We start from the raw sequence: 14,198 nt of genomic DNA on the forward strand, positions 1-14,198 counted from the left end.
AGGCATTTCAGAAGTTTCACCAGATGTTCCTCCGTGCTCTCATGTCCATCTCCATGAAATCAGGATTGTGCACGGCACCCTACTTGACAAATAACAGACATCACCACCGGAGTAGCCGCTGCGAGCTGCGTCACGCCGCCATCTTCTCCTCCCTCCCTTACAGTGAAATAAGAAAAGCTCCCTGGTAACTATAGAGTCATTTGTTCACAGGTGAGAAGAATGCATTTACCACAATAGGCACCATTATAAAATAACTTTAACATATGGTTGGATTTCTGTATTGGTGGTGAAGTTAACTGCCCTAAAGTATATGCTTTCATCATATGCTTTTACATTTATTTTATGTACCTATAAAACTACCATGTTCTATTGCCCAGTCTCTATCATCTTTGTTATAGCCAGAATGAGTGGAGCTTGACCAGCAGTGTTTAAAATGCTGTCTTACTCTAATCTTATCCAGCACACCCCTCTGAACCATAAGATTTAGCTATGATGCCGTAGAGACCAGCAACTGATCCCACATATATTACTGATCTTTATACCTTTAAACTTGGGTCAAAATACATGCTTGGTTGTTACTGTTAATCAAATAAGAGCATTGGCTTTCATTCTGCCAGATTCAGTGTAAGTCAACAAATCTGAAGTTAAGATGAAAGTTTATCAATATGAAGGTGAGATGATACTCCAGGACCTGTTGACTGCAAGGGACAAAGAAAAATTTGTGAAGGATTTTAGGGTTATTATCCAGATGGACCACACATGCACACCAGACAAGCAATGGCCCCAGTGCGAGACTGAAGACTGCTATATAGTCTGACATCATCCGTCATCAATCCACCAGCTCTCAGCTAGTGCACAGATGTAACACAATGGTAGTTATGCAAGCTGTGATGAAGTGTACCAGGGGCGGAGAGGGTAGATTGGTGCTGAGATAGGGAGAAGGGAGAGTGACTGACCCTCTTTAGGAGACCTTCCGTGACATCAAACATCAATTGGGTAGCAATTTGGAGAGTCATTCTGAACTGCCCGCAACAGACCATAAGATATTTGTGGGCTAAGTCAGGGAATGCTACATTCCTTCTGACCTCACACCAATCATCGTAACAAAGCTTAAGTAAGGGACATCTTTCATGCTTTTCAGAACCATTGGTCAGGCCACTTATTGTATTAATTGGTGGAGCAAGCAGGATGAAGCAGAGTCTTACAACCTGTAAAAGACCTGAATTAAAATACTTTAATGATATTCAACTTGGCACTAACTTTCAGCCAGGCTTAATCAGAATCAGGTTTAATATCACTGGCATATGTCATGAAATTTGTTGCAGTATTAAAGCTGCTCGCTAATAGTTAATAGGGGCAGCACAGTAGTGTAGTGGTGATCACCAACACTTTAGAGTACAGGTGACCAGAGTTCAATTCTGGCCACCGCCTGTAAGGTGTTTGTATGTTCTCTCCGTGACTGTGTGTGTTTCCTCCAGGTGCTCCAGTTTCCTCCCACAGCCCAACGATGCACCAGTTGGTAGGTTAATCGGCCATTATAAATTGTCCCGTGATTAGGCCAGGATTAAATCAGGGGATTGCTGGGTGGTGCGGCTCAAAGGGCCGGAAGGGCCAACTCCATGCTGTATCTCAATAAATAAATAAGTAATAGTTAAGGAACCAAATTAGTGGGATTGTGCTTTATTTCCAGTCTCTAACTGCATACCACTTTTTAACACCCCATTTTCCAGCATGAATCCGCTTGGAAAACAGTTACAATAGACCCTTTTGCATGAGTCCATTTTAGATTTAGAACCAATTATTGCTGTAGAAAATTAAATTTTATTCAATATCAGTCTTCCGAAATACAGGAACAAAGATAATTTAGGACCAGTTGTGTGAGTGATGATGGAGAGTTACATATTAAGTTATGAAAAGCCTTAAATGATTATCAAATATTTATTTTTACTTCCAAATTTCATTGCAATCACAATATTTTAACATATATCATGGGATTATTGAATATTTTCTAATTAATTAGAAGTGCATATACGCATTGTCCAACTGTTGGCCTCTACTTGAGGGTTCAAGTGTGTATGAATATTGAGTGAAAGTTGCTGCCGGCAGGAAAATGGGCTGAAAGGTCAAACACAGCTCTTGAAGGAGAACTGACTGCTGTGAAACTCTGTGTGTGGGATTCTGGGTGAAAGAGACTGCATGAAAGATACTGGACATACGATCTGGTTGCATGATTCTGAACGCACAATTTGCTTTGGAAAATTTGAGTTGGAAAATTCTGGGAGCAGGAATTTGGTTGCTGGATTGAGTTTCTGGAATGAGATTGCAGGATTCAGGCAGCAGGATTCTTGGACTGAGATTATGGATAAGAAGTCCTGTATCCATAGTTCTATTTGAAAAAAAGACACTGCTGGGCAATAGGTGCAAGACTTGAGATGAGAGAAACTGAGCTAGATTTAATCTGTAATATTCTGAATACGGGAACCGGTGAATTTTGGGTGTGAGATTCTGATTCCAGGATGCTCTTTGCAGGATGTCAATTGTAAGATTTGGGTTGAAAGCTTTAGCCTGAAAAGCTGGGTTGTAGGATTCATGTTGCTGATTTCAAGTTGCATCATTTTGGTTGAAGATACTGAGTGAAAGATTACTATTTCTGCGAGCCACTGGCGGTGTATGCTAGAGAGGGGACCTAGTGTGGTGTATCTAGACTGACATGATGCATCACTGGTGTAGGATGCTAAAGGCAGGATTGTGGTTGCATGTTTCCAGGTGCAAGTTTAGTGGTGAAAGGTACTGGGTGGTCTGTGGTGAATTTGTGACTCAGTTCAGAGTATTTTGGGTGGGAAAAAACTGGGAGAAGGATGCTCAAGGCACAATTCTGTGTGCAGGATTCTGGGTTCATCCCAGACTTTGTATTTGGATTACAGGATTCCAGATGTAGGATTCTGGGTCTGCAAGACTGGCTAAGGGATGCTGACTGCAGACTAGTGAGTCTTGGAATTGAGGAACAGGAATATAAGTCCAGGGATGCGAAATCTTGTGCAAAGATTAGGTTACAGAATTCTGGTAGAGGATTCAAAGTTGAGCTCATTGTCATATGTAGGAGGAGGAGAAGATGGTGGCATGGCACAGCGCGCAGCGGCCTCTCCGGTGAATGATATCTTTTATCTGTCAAGTGGGGTGCCATGCACAAGTCTGATTGGTTGGAGACAGATGTGAGAGCACGGAGGAACATCTGGAGAAACTTCTTAAATGCCTTTTTCACTGCCGCTGCTACTGTGTGATCCAGAATCTCCGGAGGAGAAGGCCCCGAGTCCTCGGCTTTGCTTGTTGCTCGGCGGCCGGGGCGGGGTCGAAGAACTCGACAGAGATGGTGCTCGGTGCTCGGTGTCGGAGAGCTGGTCGGAGTCTCGAAGTTTTCGGACGGACTCAGAGTCGGCTGCGGTCGGGTGCTTCCAATGCATTGGCAGTTGTCGGCACCTGGAGGTTTATGGCAGGGAGAGTTTCTCCCTTTTGCCGCCTGCTATCGGGACTATCAGGAGTCGATCAGAACTTTGAGACATTTTTTACAGTGCCCATGGTCTGCTATTTATCAAATTATGATATTGCTTTGCACTGCTGTAACTATATGTTATAATTATGTGGTCTTGACAATGTTAATCTTTGGTTTGTCCTGTTTTTTTGTGATATCACTCCAGAGGAACTGTATCATTTCTTAATGCATGCATTTCTAAATGACAATAAATGAGGACTGAGTGTCCTCATAATCTAATCTAATCTAATCTAATATGCACAAGTACATGTATGCACTTAGCATCATAACTGCAGCATAAACAACACTCAGAAGAAAAAGCATAAATTTAACATAAGTTTTACACATCTTTTTACAAGAAAGCATAATTAGAAGAAGAATACGCTATTTTAGTGCAAAATAATCAAAATGGGCACTTTGCCTGAAGGTTGTGAGTTCGAGCCCCAGCCGAGGCAATGTGTGTTGTGTCATTGAGCAAGGCACTTAATCTGCGATGACACTGGCGCCAAGCTGTATGGGACCTAATGCCCTTCCCTTGGACAACATTGGTGTCGTGGAGACGGGAGACTTGCAGCGTGGGCACCTGCTGGTCTTCCATACAACCTTGCCCAGGCCTGAGCCCTGGAGAGTGAAGACTTTCCAGGCGCAGATCCATGGTCTCGCAAGACTCCGGATGCCTTTATTATTATTTTTATAGTCAAAGTGTTCAGAGTGTTGCTAAATTGTAGTGAAGTATGTTTGCTGATTGGTTTGAAATCCAATTGGTTCAACCTGTTGGTCTGGAACTAGGCTTCTGTACATCCTGCCCGATGCTAGCATAGCCTGGGTTGGTTTAGGATGCAGGGTTTCACAGGCAGGATTCTGAGAGGAGGATATTGAGTACCAAGATTCTGTTTGGATGATTTAGGGTGCAAGTTTTGTAAATGCCAGACTTCTATAAGTGCAGTACTTACAATGAAGAATTCCAAGTGCAGGCTACTTAATGTGAAGCTCACAATACAATGTTGGGATTCCAGGATTCCGGTTACAGAATTAAGTACTTTGGGATAAGCACATGTCGGTCACAATTGTAAAATTTAAGTATTCTGAGTGGGGAATTTTAGGAGAAAGATTTTGTATACAAGATTAGGAGTAAAAGATTCTGATACAAGGTTCTAGATGCAGAATTCATGTTGTCAAAACCTTGAGCTGTGATGGAGGTGTGATATACACTTAGTGGCCACTTTTTAGGTACACCTATACAGCTGCACATTAATGCAAATATCTAATCAGCCAATCAAGTGGCAGCAACTCAATGCATAAAAGAATGCCTACATGGTCAGGAGGTTCAGTTATTGTTCAGACCAAACATCAGAATGGGGAAGAAATGAGATCTAAGTGACTTTGACTGTGGATTTATTCTTGGTGCCAGACAGCGTGGTTTGAGTATCTCAGAAACTGCTGATCTCTTCGGATATTCACGCACAACAGTCTCTAGACTTTACAGAGGACAATGCGAAAAACAAAAAAAAAACATCCACTGAGTGGCAATTCTGTGGGAGAAATTGCCTTGTTAATGTGAGAGCTCAGAAGAGAATAGCCAGATTGTTTCAAGCTAACAGGAAGGCGAGAGTAGCTCAGATAACCACACATTACAACAGTGATGTACAGAAGAGCCTCTCCGAACACACACCACATCAAACCTTGAAGTGGATAGGCTACAACAGCAGAAGACAACACACACCCAGTGGCCACTTTATAGGGTACAGGAGGTAACTAATAAAATGGCCACTAGAGTATATTTGCCAGAGGATGCTAGCTTCAACAACCAAGTTGTAAGATTTAGTCCGAATTATTCTGAGTGGCAAGTCTAGGAGCAGGATTCTGAAAGCAATATTCTAGGTTGCAATATTTGAGGTACAGGATACAAGCAGAATTTTATTTAAATGATTGCGGGTACAGGGTTTGTGTTGCAGGATCTTGAATGCAGGGTTCTGAGTGGATGTATCTGGAAGCAGGTTCAGGTTGCAGAAGACATTGGAGAATTCTGCATGTCAGATTATGGTATGAAAGTTTTTTAGATTATGAGAACACTCAGTCCTCTTTTATTGTCATTTAGAAATGTGTACATGCATTAAGAAATGATACAATGTTTCTCCAGAATGATATCACAGAAAACAGGACAAACCAAAGACTAACACTGACAGAACCACATAATTATAACAAATAGTTACAGCAGTGCAAAACAATACCATAATTTGATAAAGAACAGACCATGGGCACGATAAAAAAATGTCTCATAGTCCCGATCGACTCCCGATAGTCCCCGATAGCAGGCGGCAAAAGGGAGAAACTCCCTGCCATAAACCTCCAGGCATCGACAACTGCCGGTGCCTTGGAAGCAGCCGACCACAGCCGACACCGAGAACGTCCATCCAAAAACTTCAAGCCTCTGACCAGCCCCTCCGATACAGCCTCCCGAGCGCCATCCTCTGCCAGGCGCCTTCGACCTAGCCCTGGCCGCTGAAACAAGCAAAGCCGAGGATTCGGGACCTTCTGCTCCGGAGATTCCGGTTACCACACAGTAGCAGCAGCAGGGAAGCAGCATTTCAGAAGTTTCTCCAGATGTTCCTCCGTACTCTCACGTCTGTCTCCATCAAATCAGAATTGTGCACGGTCCCCTACTTGAGAGATTACAGATATCATTCACTGGAAAGGCCGCGCACGCTGCATCGTGCCGCCATCTTCTCCTCCTCCCAAATTTGTATTGCAGAATTAAGATTGCAGCTTAGTGCCTAGAGTATTCTAGCTGCAGGATGCTGGATCTGGGATTCAGATGTTCAAATTCAGGTTGCACAATCTGGTTGAATGACCTATGACAGGTGTCCCCAACCTTTTTTGCACTGCGGACCGATTTAATATTGACAATATTCTTGCGGACTGGCCGACCGGTGGGGGGGGGGGAGTTCAAGTAGGGTTAAACTCACCTCAACATGTCTTTTACAGTTAGGGTTGCCAACTTTCTTACTCCCAAATAAGGGACAAAAAATAAGGGACAAAAGTAGCAGTCAAATCCTGGGATGCTTTACCCCAGGAAAGACTACCATGACCATGAAGCCTTGCGCGGGCACCTGTGTGCGCGTGTGTCATTTTTTCCCCACAAATCGCTTTTCCCTTCATCTTCCTGAACATACTGTACATCCATTATTTCTACTTTTTATAGGCTGTGTATCTATCATATCATTCCTGCTTTTACTATATATTAGTGTTATTTATTTTCGGTTTTATTTGTTACTTGGTATAATTTGTTAGGTTATTTTTTGGGTCTGGGAATGCTCAAAAATCTTTCCCATATACCTTATACTTTATTGTTGCCAAACAGTTGGTACTAGAACGTACAATCATCACAGCGATATTTGATTCTGCACTTCACACTCCCTGGATTACAGATATTAAATATTACAAATATTAAAAATAGTTAAAATTAGTAAATATTAAAAATTTAAATTATAAATCATAAATAGAAAATAGAAAACTGGGAAGTAAAGTAGTACAAACAAACTGAGAGGCAGGTCCAGATATTTGGAGGGTACGGCCCAGATCCGGGTTAGGATCTGTTCAGCAGTCTTATCACATTTGGAAAGAAGTTGTTCCCAAATCTGGCCCTACGAGTCTTCAAGCTCCTGAACCTTCCCCCGGAGGGAAGAGGGACGAAAAGTCCGTTTCATATATAAATTAATGGGAATTGCTTCTGCGCTTTATGCCATTTCAGCACGAAAAATTTCATAGGAACGCTCTACCTTAGCAGGGGAAATACAAGACAAGGGTGGTCCTGTATGGGACAAACCAATTTAGCCCAATATACAGGATGTCCCGGCTACTACGGGACAGTTGGAAATCCTATATTCAAGTTCAACTGTGCATGACAGGGAATGAGGAAAGGTGCAGCTGACTCATATCGTTTCCTCATGGCCCGTTAGCGCATGCTTTGCAGCCCGGTACTGGTCCGCGGCCCGGTGGTTGGGGACCGCTGATCTATGAGGTCGAACTCCTTATAGGAGGATTCAATTTACAATATTCTGAATGACAGATTTACATTTCAAGATGCTGGGTTCAGGAATTTGGGCTGCAGGATTCAGATCACAGAAATTTGGACGCAAGATTTTTTTTTGTAGAATTTGCCTCCATGTTTCTGGGTGATAGATTGCGAGTGACGTACTTGGGTTGTTGAATTCAGTTTGCACAATTCACATGGAGAGATTCTGAGTGTCAGATTCTGGATGTGGTGTTTGACATGCAGGGTTTGGTTTGAGGTGTTCTTGTAGGATTGTGGGTTGAAGGATTCCAGATGCTTGATTTTACTTGTTGAAAGCTGGGCACTAAATTCTTGGTCCAGGATTGCAGGAGTTAGGTATGAAGAAGTTTTGGATTCTGTCCAATGATTTCTGGGTGGTAGTATTATAGAAGCATGTTTGTGAGCACTGAATTCAAGATATTTGATGTACAGTTCTCTTATTGGAGTATTTGGGGAATAGGATTCTGCATACAAAATTCCGGCTACATAGTTCTGAATACTGAGCTGGGATTTCTGCAGGAAGTCTTTGTAGTTACTTTTCTCATCAACAATAACAATGGGTCTGTGGTTATGTCTCACCATTGAGTACGTTATAGTAATAAAAATCAGCATTGTTTTTTCTGTAAGCAGTAATTATAATTTATTACTTTGTAATGATGACAAGCACTTGTATTCTACTTCAGGGAAAAAGCCCATTCTCACTGAGGCCAATTGTATCATTCACCATCATCACATCCCAGATTTCTCATATAGCCATCAGGCTCAGGGAGTACTTGATTGAAGGACAGAAGACTGAGGTCGTGGGCTGTTAATATAAAACATGGCTGGGATTGTGAGATGCGAGGATGGTGAGATTTTAGAATACTTGGTTTGAGAGATGTTGGGGCAGTGAGAAGCTAGCATGTCCCAGTGTCACAGCATGCTGGGATTGGAGACACTGGAACTGAGGGATGCTGGGACAGTGGGAGGTTGGCACTACAGGATGCCGGGGTTGGTTACGTTGGGGTAAGTGGGTCAAGAGGATTGCATGTTCACTGTAAATGAGTACTGGATTCTGAGTGAGCAAATGTGTTATATTTATCATCGAAGAGCTTGTCTATACTCATTGAATGAGGTTGCCCAGGCTATCAACACCTCTGGAGTCATTCTCCAAGCAGAATCAGGTTATTCTCTTGTTAAATGGGATATATATTCTTGGCAGCCTGCTGTCCTGTTTTACACAAGAAATTAAATTACATACTTTAAATTTTCAAATACCTACCTTATAATTTCTTTAGAAAGACTGGATGGACTGGCCTTTAAAGAAACTTGCCACCATGCCCTTAAGAGTTTGAGACTATCCTGAAAGTGGAAAGTTGTTAAGCTTTTCTCATACATGTATTTAAACCACATGAATGAAATGTGCTGAGATGCAGCTTATCCTTTAAAGTTTTCCACATTATACCCATTGTGTTTCGATGACACTTAGATTTTGCTTAATGTTTTGAAATATCCCTTAATGTTTTAAGATATCCCTAGATCTGGTAATTGGCAGATGTCCTGCAATCAAGTACTCCCTGAGCCTGATGGTTATATGAGAAATCTGGGATGTGATGATAGTGAATGATGCAGTTGGCCAGTGAGAATGGGTTTTTTTCCCTTTTGTGGAATACAAGTGCTTGTCATCATTACAGAGTAATAAATTATAATTACTGCTTACAGCGAAACAATACTTATTTTCATTACTTTAAAGTGCTCAATGATGAAGCATAGTTCCAGATCAATTGGCACTTTTGATGAAAAGAGTAAGCACAAAGAGTTCCTGCAGAAAACTATACAAATATGATATACTGAGGGAAAAGAGCAAAACTTGCCCTTTCCTGTGGGATGTTCATAGGATGCAGAACAGCTCTCAAAGGGTTAACTTCCAACTGTCCGCCGTTCCTTGTTTGTACCGGGCAGCACCCCAAGGGTGCATATAAATGTGTACTCTAGACTCCTTGCCTTGCTGTTCTAAATCTCTGCACTTGATGCCATTAAAGACAATCTGGCAGCAAGCAATCAGATTGTAGGCTGATTTTATGAAGCCTGTAATTTGTTTTGTTAACACCAGCCATCTATTAGTATCATCTACATCTTAAATGCTGTAGTTAAGATTTTAATCAGGGCAGTATGCTGTGAAAGATATATGATGAGTTTTTTTTTGCTGATACTAGTTATTAAAACCATTTACTGTTTAGACTCTTTACTATGAGTATAGTTGATTGGGATGGGAAGGAGTGTTATTTATTGGAATATTATTTTTACCCCTAGTAGTTAATTAGTATTTTCAACAGACCTGGATAGCAATAGAAACTTGAATGGGTCAATAATATCCCTGCTAGGCTGGAGTTACTATTGGAAGAAAGAAGACTCCCTGAATCAGGAATCATTCCATTTAAAAACACCTTTTAACACAATATATTTCTATCAGAATGCTAATAGCTTCAACTTTTACTTGAATACAACCTTTTTAATGATAATAAATATAATGGAAGAAGCATGTTACAGTTAATAGTATATTTTAACAAAACAGGCTTAATTCAAATTGAAATACTAGTATACAGCAACTAAGTCTGCAACTAAGAGATAGGACGATGTACATTAAAAATATGGTCAAAAGGGGACACTGGCTCATATACTGTCCGGGTGTAAAGCAGCTCTAACTCAAGGACGGTATAGGTGGCGCCATGATAAGATGCTTCTGGCTTTTGCTGACACACTAGAGCGGGAGAGATGCAAGAAGAGGACGGCTGGCACAGGTTTGAGGAAGGCCTTCATCAAAGAGGGAGCTAGGTCTTTCGTAACCAAACAACCAAAGCTCGATCTGCTGCTAACGGCTAGGTCCTGGGAGATGAGAGTCAATGTGGGAAGGAGGTTGCAGTTCCCAGATGTGGTGCACACAACCCTATGCCTGGACGTTGTACTGTGGTCAACCGAAGACAAGAAAATAATTCTGATTGAGCTGACTGTGCCGTGGGAGGAGGGATGGGAAGAGGCCCATGAGAGAAAGGCCTTGAAGTACCAGCCCTTACTGCAGGAGAGTAAAGACAGGGGATGGCAGGCATGGTTGTTCCCTGTGGAGATCGGACGCAGAGGTTTCCCAGCCAAATCAACATGGTGGTTGTTTTCAGATCTGGGCCTGGATGAAAGGAGCAAAAAATAAGCAGCTCGTAGGATGGGGGAAGAGGCAGAACGAGCCTCTTGTTGGATTTGGAGTAGGCGAGAGGAGGGGAGCTGGAAGCCAGGAGCAGATGAGCAGTGATTTGGCCACCACTGCCAGCCCACCAACTGGAGAGTGTCGTGGTTAAGGGTCGAAACACTCGGTGAAGGTTGGGAACCACCTGATGACATCTGATCCTGGCTGAAGGCTACGGTTACCTTATAAAGTAACTGGAGAATGCACCCTAACAGGTGTATGTAACAAGTAAGCATATTGATACTCGATCAATCTGTTCATAAAATTTAACATTGAGAGTGGTAGGAACCAACAACATCATTATCAAGGTCTTTTTGTAACAAAAAGTCACAAATCTTAACTTTTCTCTTGAAGTTGTTCATTCTTTAGATGTACTAAATGGGTGTTTCACGCAGTGCAAACAATCAGATGAGCCACAAGAAGTCAGCTAAATAGTTGGTTAAAAATTTACCAGAATGGTTTTCACCTGGATTCATGAGCCAAAGTTTAACCTGCACTGTTCCTGAAGGATGCTGAAGCATGGAACCTTAAGGAAACTTTCTTAATGGCGATTTTAGAACAGCTTCAGAATAGGCTGTTGTGCAGTTCTGGACACGTCTTCCGTATTAGTGGCCACACAACCTAAAGCCGTTTTCGCAGACTGTCCCAAGCCCTGAGTGGCCCCACCACTCTAATGAGACACAGGACCATAACATTAATGGTAATCATAGCACACAGGATACAGTAACGTTAAGTTATGGGACACTCAGCAGTGCGATTAAAAATATGCTAATAAATAAAAATTGAAGCCAACAATGCAGAAAACAACATATCAGTTGAACAGTGAGTATCCTTTAAATCACATCTTCTTGATATTAGAATGTAGAAGAGTACAGCACAGGAACAGGCCCTTTGGTCCACAATGTTTTGCCAAACCAATTAAATTAGTAATCAAATAACCAACTAAACCAATCTCTTCTGCCTACACAATGTCCATATCCATCCATGTTCCACACATTCATGTGCCTATCTAAATATCTCGAGAAAGTCCCGAATGTACCTGCCCCTCCCACCACCCCAGGCAGCGCATTCCAGGTGCTCACACTCTCTGTGTGAAAAAACATCCCATCACACCTCCATTAATATTCTACGAGTGTTAGTCCTTAATATTTTTGTGAGGTTGTAGGGTGCATTATTAATATTCGACTTCTATCAGTAGGAGCAGAGTGCTAACTGACACCTTGTCATGGCAGAGATGCTTGTGAGCTCTTGAGATCCCAAGAGCAATGCCGTCTGGAGCTTAGCTCCTGGAACAGTCACCCGTGACAGTAAGGTCAAGGAGAAGGTCCCAGATAAAGAGCGATCAACCAGAACCTCAATGTTGGAGCTGGTGGAAGGCAATGGTGGAGGAAAACTGCAGCAGAAAATGGGCCCCAGTCACCTTGCATCCATATCTGTGGATTCTGATACTGATCTGTCAATGACCATGTGCTGGCTGCCCTTGTATTAGCCTCTTCATATTAAACAAAGTCACATACAGGCAATCTCCATTAGGAGAACATCATACTTGACTCGAGTGATCGCACTAATACTAACCGACATCATGAAACGTACGTCAGATACTGGGCAAATGTTAGGTGAGTTGTACTTGATCATGTCTAGGCCAATTTCTGAATAGACTCAAATCGGTCAGGAAATTAACACTAGCATGATCCAACAAGTGCAAAAAGCTTTCACATGTCAATTATGCCTACGGATCATGTGCAAGCAGGTCCTGGTTCTAGGCAATTAGCCTTGGTTATGAGAAACTCTTGGCAGAGCTATTTATCAGAGTGCAGGCAAGTAACGTTGCTTTGACAGAATTCCAGCAAGGTGATTTGGCAAGCACTCCTTGTTTCACAGTTAGAAACATTTGTTGCACCGTCTGTTACACCAGGTAGGATCAGTGAAGCCTGAACCGTTCTCAGACGTACATATGGAGTTAGCATTAATGACTTTATTGAATATTAAATATCGCATTCACGCAGGATGTCTCATGCCAAAGAAGAAGTGAATAGACCCATACCTGTCTGCCTCTACGGAATTATATTCAATATTATTCTGCATATGGTGGTCCCATAAAATTAAACAACACACCCACTGTTGGCATCATAAAACAAAATTTAAACAACTGCATATTAAAGCAACCTGATGTGGGAAGGCTGAGTCAGTTTTGTGTGATGTCCCAAGCAGCAATACTGTATTGCACATATGTACTTGGTAGAATGGACTTTGCAGGAGGAAACTCACACAAAAGCTGCTTCTTTATGACTTCCTGGTATTGAGGACAACAGAGTTTATGAAGGGTGCAAGTTGAAGATTAGGTTGTGGGGTAGGTGTGGAAGGCAATACAAGGAGAAGAAGAACTTGGCTGGGAGATGCAGGTGAGGAGGTGAAAAGACAATTCTTGTGATTAGGAGTGGATCTTCTGCAGTGGCTGGTAGGAGAAAACCATAACTCTGAAAGTGCAGTGAAGCCTTCATTCTGAAAAAAGATGGTTTCATCCAACCTCCCAGCAGCAGTCCACGGAAAGCTAATGACAACTTATGCCTCTCTCCTTTGGTTAAGGCTTGCTTCAGTGTGCATTGCTCCACTGTTTCCCTGCCTAGTTTGTGAGATGCAATTTTACATTCCCGTCTTCCAGCACAACAGTGGATCCTACAATATACACAAGGAGCCCCATTTCCAGATGACGAACGGTAAACATGCCAAGACGCACCTCTACTATCAGAAGGCTTCCTTGTGAAGTCATTAGATGTAGCCTTAGTGAACTTAGTCATAGTTTTGAAATGGTAAACATTTGCACAATTAAAAAGTCAGGACAGGTTATTTTAGACAATAATCTCAAAAATGCAAACTTTAATTTTAGTAGTTAGATTATAATGATTCAGTACAAACGTTCATTGTTCATGAAGACCTTGAAGTAGTTTTGAAGAGTCCCAATGTCTACACGAGTACTAAGTGCATCTCTCTGCACTTACACAAGCCCTGTCACTCGGTAGATACCCTGGCTGTCTAACTGATGCTGGGCTTCTACAAGTACATGGACACACAATATCTTAATTCATTTGAGTTCTGCAGGTTACCAAAGGTGATAGATACTCCCTTCATTTCTATGGGGAAAACAAATTTTGGGTCCAGGCCATTGTACAGTGATTTGCAAAGCCAAGCATTAACTAAGCGACCAATTTGCAGAGCATCTGCGATCTGTCCACATTGACTAACTGTGCAAAAGTAGTGAAAGGTTAGCGCTACACTATTGCATCTTGTGGCATTCCGGGGTTCAGAGTTCAATTCCAGTGTTTTTTCTGTAAAGAGTTACTATCCTCCCTGTGGAATGCGTGGGTTCTCCCTGGGTGCTCCAGTTTCCTCCCACAGTC

Source organism: Mobula birostris, chromosome 21 (assembly GCF_030028105.1).
Source record: "Mobula birostris isolate sMobBir1 chromosome 21, sMobBir1.hap1, whole genome shotgun sequence".
NCBI classification, from domain to species: Eukaryota; Metazoa; Chordata; class Chondrichthyes; order Myliobatiformes; family Myliobatidae; genus Mobula; species Mobula birostris.